At 36.7% G+C, this 13,978-nt stretch overlaps 1 protein-coding gene across 2 annotated transcripts in view; it reads left to right on the top strand.

Moving 5' to 3' along the window:
- The window catches only part of LOC124520547 (cytochrome c oxidase assembly protein COX18, mitochondrial), a 69,082-nt gene extending 55,706 nt beyond the window's left edge, over positions 1-13,376 (top strand). The window contains exons 10-11 of one of the 2 annotated variants that reach the window (XR_006964338.1): positions 401-499; positions 13,305-13,376. The gene's annotated coding sequence lies outside the window, so the exon portion shown is untranslated. Of the gene's footprint in view, positions 1-400; positions 500-2,308; positions 2,348-13,304 lie in introns of those variants that run through there. The other variant, XR_006964339.1, reaches the window with a different exon arrangement.
- Positions 13,377-13,978: the final 602 nt, after the last annotated feature.

Genomic DNA, 13,978 nt, shown 5'->3' with positions numbered 1-13,978 from the left:
TTCAAAAAGATGATCACATTAAGATCCTCTTGAATTCTCAGGAAAACCCTATCAGTTATAGACTATTATTACAGAGAATTAATTTATAAATATGGTCTCTAGACCAAACTCAAAATCAGAACCGTCTACCTAAAAGTGCCATCAGGCATGCCTTGGGGAATTAGTTTTTGGCCATGCCTTGTACCAAGCTCTGATCATGGTATTGATCTACAACTTGCTCTTCCTCACAGAAGAAATTAAAAAGTGAGATGCTTCTTAGATCTGGTGAAATTTCAACTTCAAATCATGGGCATCTAATGTATTCCTGTGAGCTCTTAGGGAAGCCTGAGAAAGTATACCTCCTGGTGAGGGTTTACTGCATGTTTTTTCCCCTCACCTTTCTTTTCTTTTTTTTCCACAGTTTCCATACAATCATCCCCATTGTTCAGATGGAGAGTTGGGGATTAGTGAGATAACAAGTGCTATGTCCAGAGGTGTGATGTGATTTGCCTAAATTCAGGTATGAAAAGTAAAGAAAGCTCTGTTTTCATATATATATATATATATATATATATATATATATATATATATATATATGGCTTATACAGACAGAAGAAAATACATAGGTTTATAATTTTAGCTATTTAAAAAAGGAAGTACTCAGATTTTTCAGGTGGTACATTTCTGGCCTTTGATTGTAGAAGAAATTGGAATTTTGTGATCATTCATTCATTCATTCATTCACATATGGGAGTAAAAATGTTCCATAGGGACACTGTCCTTGCTCTGGAGGAGAATGAAAGAGATACACAAGCAAATATAGGAAAAATACTGATTTCTATGATAGAGCAGCTGTTACATATTATGAACATGTATAGAAGGTGGTAGCTATATTTCCATGGATGGTCAGGAACAGTCTGAGGAGGTGACATTGTCCCCTTGGTTTGAGTAGAAATTCATGAAACAGAGAGAGAGAGAAAGTATATACAGGGAAGAAGTACATAGTGTGCAAGAGCTTGGAGATATTACACGGAACATAGGAAAAGAGCAAAGAGTTCAGTTTTCTTGTTATAGAGGATACTAGGAGTGTGGCAGTGGTGAGAGTGGCTGGGGGAATGGTAGACTAAATCATGGAAAGCTTTGTAGACTATTACAGGACTAGAAGTTAAGATATTATCTTATGTAAAATATGAAATGTGAGGTTAATGAAGACATTTAAGACAGGGAAAGGACATAAACATATTGGTGTTTTCAAATGGTAACAGTGGAGATAGGAAAGAAGAATTGCTTTGAGAAATATCTTTTCAAGAAAAATTTAGGAGATAGAAATTATCTTATCGGAGATAGAACTGATAGCAAAAATTATTTAGGTGAGAGGAAGGACTGGAGTTGTGCTTTCCCATAGGATAGCCTCATAAGGCTTTTTAAGTTTAAATTACATTAAATGCAGTGAAAATTCATCTCCTCAGCCACTAGCCACATTCCAAGTGCTCTATGATCATGAGTGTCTTGGACACAATATTGGACAGCACAGACACAGAACATTACCATAATTACGGAAAGTTCTTTTTTTTGTTTGTTTAGTAGAAATTTCTATTGGACAACACAGGACTAAAATATCACTCTGTTTTAAGTTTGGGTAGTGAATGACAATGGCACTTATCAAAATAGGGAATATAAGAAAGTTTGAAAGGGAAAAAAAGGACTTCCATTTGGATACAATGTGTCTGAGATACTGTTGGACATCCAGGTGAAAATGTCAAGCAAGCCGTTATTAGATCTGGTACTCAGGAGAGGCAAGTTTAGAGACAGATAGATATGAGAGTCTTCAACTTACAGGCTGAAGCCATGGAAGTGGTATGAGAAGAGGACCAGGAATACCCCATAGATCTTCCTCACTTAAAGGGAAGCAGAGAAATAGTAGTACAGTATGAAAAGTGATCCAAAGAAGAGCAATCTGAAAAGCCCAGAGAAGAATTCTGATAGAGTGATAAAGTTAGTAATGACAAATTAGGCAAGAATATCCAAAGCCTTAGAGCATCCAAATAGGATTTGTCCTTAAAAGATTCCTCTGGTTTTGGAGGTCAGTAAGTCGTTAGTTATCTTGCCGTCAGTGGTTTCCATGAGAAACCACTGGGAGAAGAAGCTAGATTTCAGCAGAGCTGGAATGGAATTGATGTGTGTGGGGGGGTGGTGGTGGTGGTGGCGGGAGTGGTATAGGAGAGGAAAGCTCTCCCTTTCTTCTGGAAGTTCAGCTGTGAGGATGGCAAAGAGAGGTAATTAGCCTAAGGGACAGGAAAGGATAAGGAAAAAAAAATTTATTTTATAGAAACTGTAGACCTTGTAGCTGGGAAAACTGGACAGCGACATGCAGAAGAATGAACCTGGACCACTTTCTTACACCATTCACAAAAACAAACTCAAAGTGGATGAAAGACCTCAATGTAAGGAAGCCATCAAAATCCTCGAGGAGAAAGCAGGCAAAAACCTCTTTGATTTTGCCCGCAGCAATTTCTCACTAAACACGTCTCTGGAGGCAAGGGAAACAAAAGCAAAAATGAACTACTGGGACCTCATCAAAATAATAAGCTTCTGCACAGGGAAGGAAACAATCAGCAAAACTAAAAGGCAACTGACAGAATGGGAGAAGATATTTGCAAATGACATATTGGATAAAGGGTTAGTATCCAAAATCTATAAAGAACTGATCAAACTCAACACCCAAAAAATGAATAATCCAGTGAAGAAATGGGCAAAAGACATGAATAGACACTTCTCGAAAGAAGACATCCAGATGGCCAACGGACACATGAAAAAATGCTCAACTTCACTTATTATCAGGGAAATACAAATCAAAACCACAATAAGATACCACCTTATACCTGTAAGAATGGCAAACATTAACAACTCAGGCAACAACAGATGTTGGCGAGGATGCAGAGAAAGAGGATCTCTTTTGCATTGTTGGTGGCAATGCAAGCTGGTGCAGCCAATCTGGAAAACAGTATGGAGGTTCCTCAAAAAGCTAAAAATAGAACTGCCCCACAACCCAGCAATTGCACTACTGGCTATTTATCCAAGGGATACAGGTATGCTGTTTCAAAGGGACACATGCACCCCCATGTTTATAGCAGCACTATCAACAATAGCCAAAGTACGGAAAGAGCCCAAATGTCCTTCAATGGATGACTGGATAAAGAAGATGTGGTATATATATATACAATGGAGTATTACTCGACAATCAAAAAGAATGAAATCTTGCCATTTGCAACTAGGTGGATGGAACTGGAGGGTATTATGCTAAGTGAAATTAGAGAAAGACAAATATCATATGACTTCACTCATATGAGGACTTTAAGAGACAAAACAGATGAACATAAGGGAAGGGAAATAAAATAATATAAAAACAGGGAGGGGGACAAAACATAAGAGACCCATAAATATGGAGAACAAACAGAGGGTTACTGGAGGAGTTGTGGGAGGGGGATGGGCTAAATGGGTAAGGGGCACTAAGGAATCTACTCCTGAAATCATTGTTGCACTATATGCTAACTAATTTGGATGTAAATTTAAAAATAAATAAATAAAATTAAAAATTAAAAAAAGTGTAGACCCTGAATATTCTTTACCTGTAAGTAGGAGTGGGTGGAGTTGAAAAGACTTAAATGGCCTTGGAGTAAAGGTATAATTACTGAGCCAAATGTCAGAGACAGTAGAAGGAAAGATGGGTGAATCTTGAAAGGGGAAAAGATACTTCTGTTTCCCAGAGCCAGGATGGAAGGAGAGAATGATTAATAGTTGGGGGTGGAGGTAGAGAAATTTGGAACTGTTCACATCCTAGTTTTGTAACTAATGTTTTCAAGTATGATTTATAGACTATACAGAAACATTATGTATATGGCTAATGTTGAACCTTGACAAAAGCCAAAGCATGTCAACTCAATTCATAAGATTTTGCATCGGAGGAAGCTAATGAAGTCTAAATGGACAATTTTCCAGACTGGGATGATTTATAGTAAATCCATTAAGTAGCTTCTGATAGGTCTGTGTCTAAATTGGACTTCTGTAGAGCAGGTTAATAATCAGCTCAGAGTTGAATTTTGTGGTAAATAAGCTCCAAGAAAGACAAAATGAATAAATGAATAAATCTACTTTACACATCAGAATCAAACTTCAGAGTAGGAAATACAGAAAATAAAAAGAAAACCTAAAACACTAACAGAGAAGAGAAAACATTAACTACAAGGGTAGGTAATTAGATTGGCAACAGGCTTCTTAGTGGCAACAATAGAAGACCTAAGAAAGAAGGGAAATATCTTTAAAGAAAACATAGTTGCCAATCTAGTATACCCAACTAAACTATGATTCAAGGGCAAAGATAAAATGAAAACATTGAAGAGTAATCCTGAAAGAATTTACTAGTTATAGATTCTCATGGAAAAAATTAAGGACACACTTCAGGAATAAAACTTTTGAATGTACAGAAGGAAAGAATGAGAAGCAAGAGGCAATGTGATAAAAAGAAATGGGTATACATGGCAATATCTAAATAATCACTAACTCTGTAAATAATAAAAATAGAACTGATTAGCTTGGAGATAAAACATATATGGGGGTAAAATACTGACAATAATGTATAAAACAGGAATGTGAGTAGAGTGAAAAGTTCAGCAGAACTTTTACTTATTCAGGAAGAAGAGAGTTAAATTGTTTCAGATTTTAAGTCAAATTATGCATGTGAAAATTATAAGGGTAACCGTTCAAGTTATAGAATATATAAAATTCAAATAACTCAAAATCTGAAAACAAAAAAACATCAAACTTAAGCCAAGCAAGAGAATAGAAAAAAAGAATTCTAGGGAATTTTTTCATATTGCCCCTATTGGCTCTGATCGATCGATCTATCTATCTATCTATCTATCTACCTACCTACCTACCTACTATTTATTTATGAGAGAGCTGCAAGTGAGTGAGGGGCAGAAATAGAGAGAGAGAGAGAATCCCATGATGTGCAGTGAGAGAGGGAGAGAAAGAGGGAGAGAGAGTGCGGAGTCCAAGCTCACCTGAAGTGGGGCTCAAACTCACAAACTGAGATCATGACCTGAACCAAAGTCGGATGCTTGACCAACTGAGCCACACAGGCACCCTGGCTCTTTTTTTATTTTAATTTGAAAATGTTTCACTATCAATTGTGAATGTTTTTGAGTTTATGGGTTTAAGAAAAAGGGAGAATATGCAGTTTTCCTCCAAACCTATGACATGCCAACCAACATAGTGCTAAATGTTAGTGTTACATAGTGTCATTTTGGTGGTGAAATGACTGTATGCATAGCAATTCTAGCAGAAATAGGAGAAAGCTATTAGAACTAAAAAGAGTTTAGCAAAGTTTTAGATATATGACCTATTTATAAAAATCAGTAGTATTTCTCTATGCAATTATCAACTAGAAAATATAACTGAAATGAGATGTTATTTATAATATCACCCCAAATGAATAAATTTCTACAAATCAATCTAGAAAAGAAAGCCAATATCTTTGTGGAGAAATAGTCAAAGCTCCATTAAAAACATAAAAGACATTTTGAATAAATGGATAGGCTGACTTAATGTAGTACAGATGTCACTTTTCCTCAAACAAATCTACAAACTCAATACAATTCCAGTCAAAATTCCATTTATATTTTTTTGAAGAACTTGAAAAACTGTACAAAATCTAGGAAAATAAAAGTCTATGAATAGCTAAGCCACATTAAAAAAGAAAAGAGAGGATTTACTACATCAGATATTAAGACACTTGACAATTATGTGGTTTAAAGTTGTTAAAAAACTATTGGTTATGGAACAAAGAGTGGAATGGAATAAAGACTCATAAATTGAACTTTGAATATGGGAAACATACAGCTGACAGGTAAAGTGACATAATAAAAAAAAAGATGTAAGAACAGATTATTTTAGTGTCACTGGAACATTCCTCATACAAGAAGAAATTTGGACCCCTATTTTACACTGTATAGGAAGCAGTTCTGCATAAATTAGAGACATCATCGTGAAGGTTAAAAATTCTAAATATAATAAAATATTTATTAAAAAACAACAACATCAATGACAAAACACAAACCCAATGAAAAATGCATTAAGGATATGAAAAGGCAGTATAAAGCGGGAAGTCTAGAATGGCTAACAAATTCCCAAAGAGATCTCAAATGTAATCAAAGAAATTAAAGCCAACAGTGAGATGCCCTATTAAAGCTATCAGAACGGCAGACATTAGACATGTGCATACCAAGTAGAGGTCAGGATATATAATGATAGATACTCTAATGTTCTCCTGTGGATGCATGCAGTGGTATGTTCATTGCTGTTACACCCTATGGTCTGGCAGGCTCTTGGTTGTTTACCCCAGAGAATTTCTTGCACATATCTATGAAGATCCATATAAGTAAATGTTAAAATATGAAATAATGGGTATGTTAGACCTGATGAAAGCATGAGATATTTGAAGAGAAGAAAAAGTAGGGCAGCAGGTTGGTGGGATGTCCACAAGTTTGTTATTTTTTCTTTTGGGTTTGAGTTTTGAGGGCAGGCTATAAAACCATCTGGATAGGGATGGGGGAAGCACAGTGACTGGGCTATTTGGGCATATTTTTATGCAAAGCCTTGTCTTTGGCATGAGTCATATCTAACATGGTGAGAGAAGGAAATAAACACAGATGGAGGAAGGTGCCTAGAGGAATGAACCTGAGGTCTTGTGCCTGATTCCGCACTGCAGGTCATGTGAGGGCAATGAGTGCACTGGAGATACGGACCCGCAGTAAGGAGGCAGCAATGTGTGGGGACTTCCTGAGAACCAATGGCTGTATCTACTGACTCCAGCAGTGGGTGTCTGCCTGATGCTCCATAGGGCTAGGAGTGATCAGCCACATTTCAGTAGATGTCATCATAGAATTCCCAGGGACCAAACTGTATCCAACTGCTTCATAAGCCCACATACTAAGAAAAGGCATAAAGACCTACAGGTGAGGAATGTAAACACTCCTTCCTCGGATAGTTAAAATCACAGGATTTCTCACATACCCACAGACAACATATTGGAAAGGAGAAAGGGGAAGAGGAGGTGTGCTAAAAAGATTGGTAACTTACCCCAAAGAGAGTTTAACCTGAAAGAAGTTGTTAAGCAGGAAGAGATGTCTTTAACTGGCATAGGAGATTAGATCAGTTTTAAAATAAGAAGACGCTGCATTTCCCCCGTGCATATATGTGTGTAAAGTTGGTGACATGACCTTGCTACATTGCCATATGTATTGTCATTGCACCAAATTAAGAATGTGATTCAGGCAGTTCTTTTTCATACTTGGTCTAAACAGATGGAAACCCCATGGAGCAAATTACAGGATGATTCAGAGCAGGAAACACACTTTCACAAGGAAACAAGAATCATAAGGCTATGGTAATCATGTGTAATGGGTTCACCCACGACTATTAAACAGAGGCCCTTGTGGGATAAAATCAGCCTCTATGACTCTTAATGGTGTTGACAAGCTGAGAAACTGGAGTCGGCCTGCCTCAGGTGATTTCAGGACTCCAGTGGCATTCCTCATGTCCTCACTTTTTTTTTTTTTTTTTTTTAAATCTGACAGATGCTACCCTTTGCTTTTCAATTCTTGGCTATTATTTTCCATTCATAAAATTCATGTACCTTGATTTAACACTGATTTAAAGCAATTCCTCCCCCCTTTTTTTGGTCACCAAATCTAGTTATTTCTTCCTACTGTGTTTTGAATAATAATGTCTACCAGCAGGGAGAAATTGTTTTAAGATAGTAGTTTCTCATTTTTAATTAATCAAAGATATAGAACAGTTCAAAGTAGAACTTCTGGTCTGCTTCTAGCCACTTAGTATATATAACCACCTTAGTATATTCTAGGCTACAGTTTCCCTCTATGCTCATTTATCACCTTGAGGACCTCTAAAATGAAGACATAGTAAACAAAGAAGCCAGTACATTCAGTTTCGGGGAAAGAACATGACTGATTATTGAACTGCTTCACATCCTAGTTTTGTTTTTCACTTAGGCAAGATACTAAACGGAGTCTCTCTCATTTATTTAAAAGAGATAAGACTTTCTGCATTATTGTGAGAAAGTTTAGGTGGTTCAATATGCATAACAGTGAAGAGGGGGAAAGTAACCACTTAATTTCCAATATTTAGGGTTATTTTACCCTAGTTTTTATCTAACTTTAGCTGTATAAACAAGGAGGCTCTAAATGAGAATAAAAAGTAAAGTTAATTGAGAAGTTTTGGTAAATCCTCCAGTGGAATTCCTCCCAGAACATGAGAAAGTGAACGAATGACGCTAAAGTGAGTAACAAATGTTTCTCAGAGGGAGGTAGTATCCAGTTCTTTAACAAATCAGCGGAGAGATCATTAAACAAATTTTGGTGATAGATCATGGTAGTAATTTCCCCGAGCTGCTATAACAAAGTACCACAAACTGGGTGGCTTAAACAACAGAAATTTATTGTCTCATAGTTCTAGAGGCTGGAAGTCTGAAACCAAGGTGTCAGCAGGCCCATATTCTCTCTTAAATCTGTAGTGGAGAATCTTTCCTTACCTCTTCTAGCTTCTGCTGTGTATCAGTGATTCCGGGCACTCCTTGGCTTGCAGGTGAATCACTCCAATCTCTATAATCAGATGGCTCTCTTCTCCCTGTGTGTCTTTACCTTGTCTTCCTTCTGTGAGTGTTTGTGTCCAAATTTCCCCTTTTTATAAAGACACTGGTCATACTGGATAAAGGGCACATCCTGTTCCAGCATGACCTCATTTTACCCAATTACACCTGCAACAACCCATTCCCAAATAGGTCACATTCTAAGGTACTGGGAGTGAAAACTTCAACATATGAATTTGTAGAGGGGTGGAGAGGGGGGTGGGAACACAATTCAACCCATAACAAGGAGAAAGGCTAACTCATAGCCAGAGGACTAACCAACAACTTTGGGACACCTGGATGGCTCAGTCAACTAAGCGTCCACTTCGGCTCAGGTCATGATCTTGCAGTCCGTGAGTACGCGTCGGGCTCTGTGCCAACAGCTTGGAGCCCGGAGCCTGCCTCGGATTCTGTGTCTCCCTCTCTTTTTCTGCCCCTCTCCTGCTCATGCTCTGTCTCTCTCTCTTTCTCTCTCTCAAAATAAATAAACAAACACTAAAAAAATAAAAGGAAAGAACTAATAAGAACCTTGATAATTTTGTGTATTCTGTTTTCTTTCAGTCCCGAGTCAATAAAAATTGGGGGTTTAACTGGGCTCTTGGGTATTCGTCACTGGTTAGAGAGCTTTTTGGAGGCTGGGTAGGTTCATTGGAAGCATAGTTCTATTCCAGAGATGGTTTGGCATATGGAGCTCACCAGGGGTAAAGACTGTGGTAATGTGTGGGTGAGCCAGCAGGAGAGGTAGACAAGTCCAGACACAAGTTGAAAAGAACCTTTCTACTCTGGACTCACTTCCCAGGGCATTGCAGAAAGCAGTTCCTACTGGACCCAGGGAAAGCGCCTTCTCAATAGAATGTGACCTTCTCCTTCCAGAGTCACAGATTTATGAATTTTCCTGTTGGTTTCTTTATTTTCATCTCTCTAGTTGCTCGGAGGAAAATCAGGATAATTCTGACAGTAGAACTTTCAACTTAAGTCCTTTTATTGCTCCTGGGTTTGTGGTTTTGGGTATTACTCATACATTTACATCCACAAAGTAACCTTGAGTTGTTGAAATGTGGTCATTAATTAATCAAGTAATCTAAGTAAAACCTTCCCTGTTAGGCATTTCTTGTATCATTTTTCCAGTGAGTTTGAAACTGGGTTTCCAATAATTTCTGATCATGAAGGATCCTCTGGCTTAGGACTCACAGTAGAAAAGTTCATGGAAAGCCTAGGGTGTTAACTTCTTTCCTGGCTGTATTCCAGTTGGTTTTAAATCACTCTGCTTGCTTTGGCTTTCCCACATTACCTCTTTATGTGGGTGTTATAGGAACCTTCCACTAGTGTCCAGTAAAACTCACCCCTTCCCTCTCAGTCTTGCTACAAAAGGTTGGAAAAAAAAAAAAAAACCTGGTGGTACCCTTACCTTAAAAGTCAGGCCAAAGGATAGACAGAGGTAACAAAGAGGGGGAGTGGTCATCATTTTTCACACTTAACTGTTTGTGAGGGACAATCAGAAAAGAGCTCTATGGAGGGAATGGCTCTTTATGGAGTGAGCCCTTTGGAGGAAATATGAGTCCCATGAGAATTTGAAGTTCACCTAGAGGTTTAAGAAAGGATTAGCAATTCATGTGTGCTACCAGCCAAAGGCAGAAAGGAAGTTATTCTTGTGTTGTGGGTGGTCAAATGTCCATGGAGCTATGAGATTATCTGGCAGAGGTAAATAGCAGTGAAGAAGAACAAAGAAGGGATTTTTTTTTTTTTTTTTCTAAGCATACAGCTGTACTACTAAGTCATCCAGGTTAGCACTGAGCACTTAGGGGATGTTCAGATGTAGAGAGAACCACACACTCTCATAATATCTCTTCACTAAAAAATTATTTTTATCCCCCATTTTTTAATTATGAAAATAATACATGCACATTGAAGAATAATCAGACTGTATGGAAAGAAATTAAGGAACTGAAAAAAATATATACTATAGACCTTCTACCACAATTATTTTCATTATTACATATTACCTTCTAGTTTTTGTCTAACGCATTCATTTTCCTTGAGTTGCAATCTGCTTAATATTAAATCATAAACATTTTCCCATGTCACAGTTTTTATCATTATCATTTTATACCACAATATACTAGTTCATTGTATTATGTATGTTAAACCATTTTCCTATGGTGGGATATTGGGAAACATGTACTTTTATGAGTAACTTGAATTATAGTCTTTGTAGATGGTGTTTTGCTTCATTGCATTTGGGGCGAATACATTTTCCAGGAACCATATTGGGTTCATTAGACATAAGAATTTGATACCAGTACCTGAATTTAACAAAAAGTGAGAATTACCCAATACCTGTACCACCAGCCATTTGTAGGAGATGAGTATTAGAATGTTGGTAACATGGAATTGGTACTCTAAAAAAAAAGAAAGAAAGAAAAAGGAAAGGAATGAAAACTACTCTTTGGGTGTCAAAGAAAGTCAAAGAGAATTTTGAGGCATTAGCAGAGAGATTAGTGACTATAATAATGTATTTCTGTGTTCTGGATAAGAAGGCATTCGGTATGGTCTGCCCAAAATGAAGCCAGAATTCCAAGTAGAAATGCAATAACGTTAAGAAAACTTTTCTTGGCATTATAAGCTCACACATGTACTTTTATATGCTACAAAGTTGAAAAAAAAGTTAAAATTCTGAAGTATTGAGGCCACAGCTATAAAAAATTAAGGTTTTAAACTAGATTTATGAAAGTAAGAAAATATATGTTATGGTATGCTAAATGCTATTCTAACTAGTACTTTTTCATGCTGGCAAATGTTCTACTTCTGCCAATGTGAACAATTATTTTTGCTGGCCCAAAACATTTCAAACAAAAACAGAAGTCAGCCACCATTTCTTAACATAGTAAAGTTGAAAATTTCAAACATTTAATGGAAATTATTTTCACATTTATTTCATTGGTATTCAAAGGAAGTAGTAGGAATTCCATAAAAGTTTGTGTTTATGACAAAAGTAAATTGCTAATGTAAAGTTATTTGGAGGTTAGAAGTATGATAAATGGAGATGATTTAGAAAGAAACAAGAGTATCTATTTTAAAAACATTATTATTAGCTTCTTCCTTCTTTGACCCTCACAGACTATGTAAGAGTCTGAAAAAAGACACGGTGAGTGGACTACCAAATATTCATTCTTTTTTCATGTTTAACAGAAACCAAATTCCTCAGTGAGTTCCACAGATTCAGCTAAAATACTTTCCCAGACTTGCTTACAGTTTGGAGTAGCTACATGACATTTTCGGCTGATGAAATAATTGACAAAAATGCTAGATTCAACTCCTTTACTCTTCTTTCCTTCTTGTTCTTGCCTGGAAAACAGGTAGTTAGGTTGAAAGTAACATCCAACTTGGGACACCCCACAGCAAGGATGAGGAATTAGCTATATAATGAGAATGAGGAATGAAAAGGAAGTGGGATCCAGGGACACTGATGACACCATGGAACTAACCACTGGGCTGCTTGTCTCTGCACTTCTTTTTATGTGAGGCGAATTATGTGAGGCTCTATGGTTAAGCCACTGGCATCAGTTTTTTGCTACATACAGTACACACAAATGCTAAATGAGGCAGAGCCCCTGATATAGCCTCTTTTTGTATCTTGTACTTCTATTTACAAAGTGTCTGCTATGATAATAATGTGTTTAATGATTTTTGTCCTCAAATCTTCTGAGCTATTAACTACATTAATGACTTAACATTTGTAAAGCACCCTCTCTTGTTCATCATTGTATTTAATGCCTACAAGTATCTGACATACCATGTGAACTTAATAAATTATATTTCCAGGTAATTTGGAAAGCTGTTTTGACTCCAAAATACACATGCACATGCACACACACACACACACACACACGCCCATCTTTACATAAATACATGGATGCACAAACATTCTATATATTTATGTTATGTGTTTTAAAATACTTGTATTGCTTTGAAGTACTCAGATATTAAAGAATTATTCTATGAGAATAATTGTCACTATTTCTTTTCCAATTAGGATTTGTGTATTACTGTAATAATTGACATTTATGTGTCTCATTGAATGCTAAGGTCTTGGGGAAACATAAGAGAACTGAAAGGGAGATAAACAGTGACTTTGGATCTCCAGCTGCATTTGTCAGGCCACAAGCATTCTGTAAAAACAAAACAAAACAAACACGCAGGATTTTAAACTCAAGTAACTTTTGGAAATACAGCATGTTACACCGTCTTTATCCTGGTGATTCATGGGTCCATTAAAGTTGCCTACAGTAGAGAAAACTGTTTAACTCTGTGTAATCTGGAATTTTCCAATCTTATGTGATCATCAAGCCCTTCTATTCAAGTTACACCTATTAATAATGCTCAGGGGAGATACTTCTGTGACACATACTCTGAAAAACCCTGCAATTCAGTGACCAGAAACCTGAAAAATCATCGCTATTACATGGTATTGATCTACATTAGTTAGTGTAACTAGATAGTAATGAGAAATAAAACATATGACTTTAGGAAAAGAGTAGAAAAATGAAGACTTTTTGCAGAAGACAGAAATACCTAGTTTACCATGAAGGTGAGGCATTTATTTTGTTCCCTATTTTAGCTCCAGTGGCCAGAGTAACACTTAAGTGTTACTTGTTGGTGGAAGGAAGGCTTGGTGGAAGGAAGGATTGATGGAGAGATAAGGGATCTCATGGGATCCAGTATTCTAGAGAAACATCCTGAGAAAGCTGCCTAACAGGTATGGTTTGATAACCTTTCTGAAGACTTGAATGTGCCTCACATACTGCTTTTTCTCCAAATTGTCATTGTTTAAAACTTTTAAGTTTTACTCTAATGATAGAAAATATGTGGACTTGATATCTATCAATAAGAATTTTCTCAACATAGTACTCCAGGCAACTACTACCAGCTGATTAGCATAAGGAAGAGAGCGAAAACCATCTCTAACATAACAATTTCCATCTCTAATGTAAGGCTTAATATTATTTTTTCCTGCTTAAATAATTTATACTTATCTCATAATAATTAGTCTCATGTCCCTAGCATTATCTGAAGATGAATTATTTACTTTTTTCTCTCAGATGCTATTGTGATTGTTTTAAAATGACCACAAATTCTTTGATGTTTCTCTTCAATAGATGGAAACTAATTCCTTGTCTACTAAGTGTGGGCTGGAGTGGATTTAGTGAATCTCTTCTAATGAAAAGAATTTAATGGAAGTGACATGTGAAACTTTGAAGACTAGATATAAAAAATACTGTGACTACCTGCTAG

This window comes from Lynx rufus, unplaced genomic scaffold (genome assembly GCF_022079265.1).
Source record: "Lynx rufus isolate CCGP_SWC_20201006 ecotype Redwood Valley unplaced genomic scaffold, mLynRuf1.p SCAF_3, whole genome shotgun sequence".
In the NCBI taxonomy this organism is placed as follows: Eukaryota; Metazoa; Chordata; class Mammalia; order Carnivora; family Felidae; genus Lynx; species Lynx rufus.
This window is presented reverse-complemented; position numbering and strand designations above follow the sequence as displayed.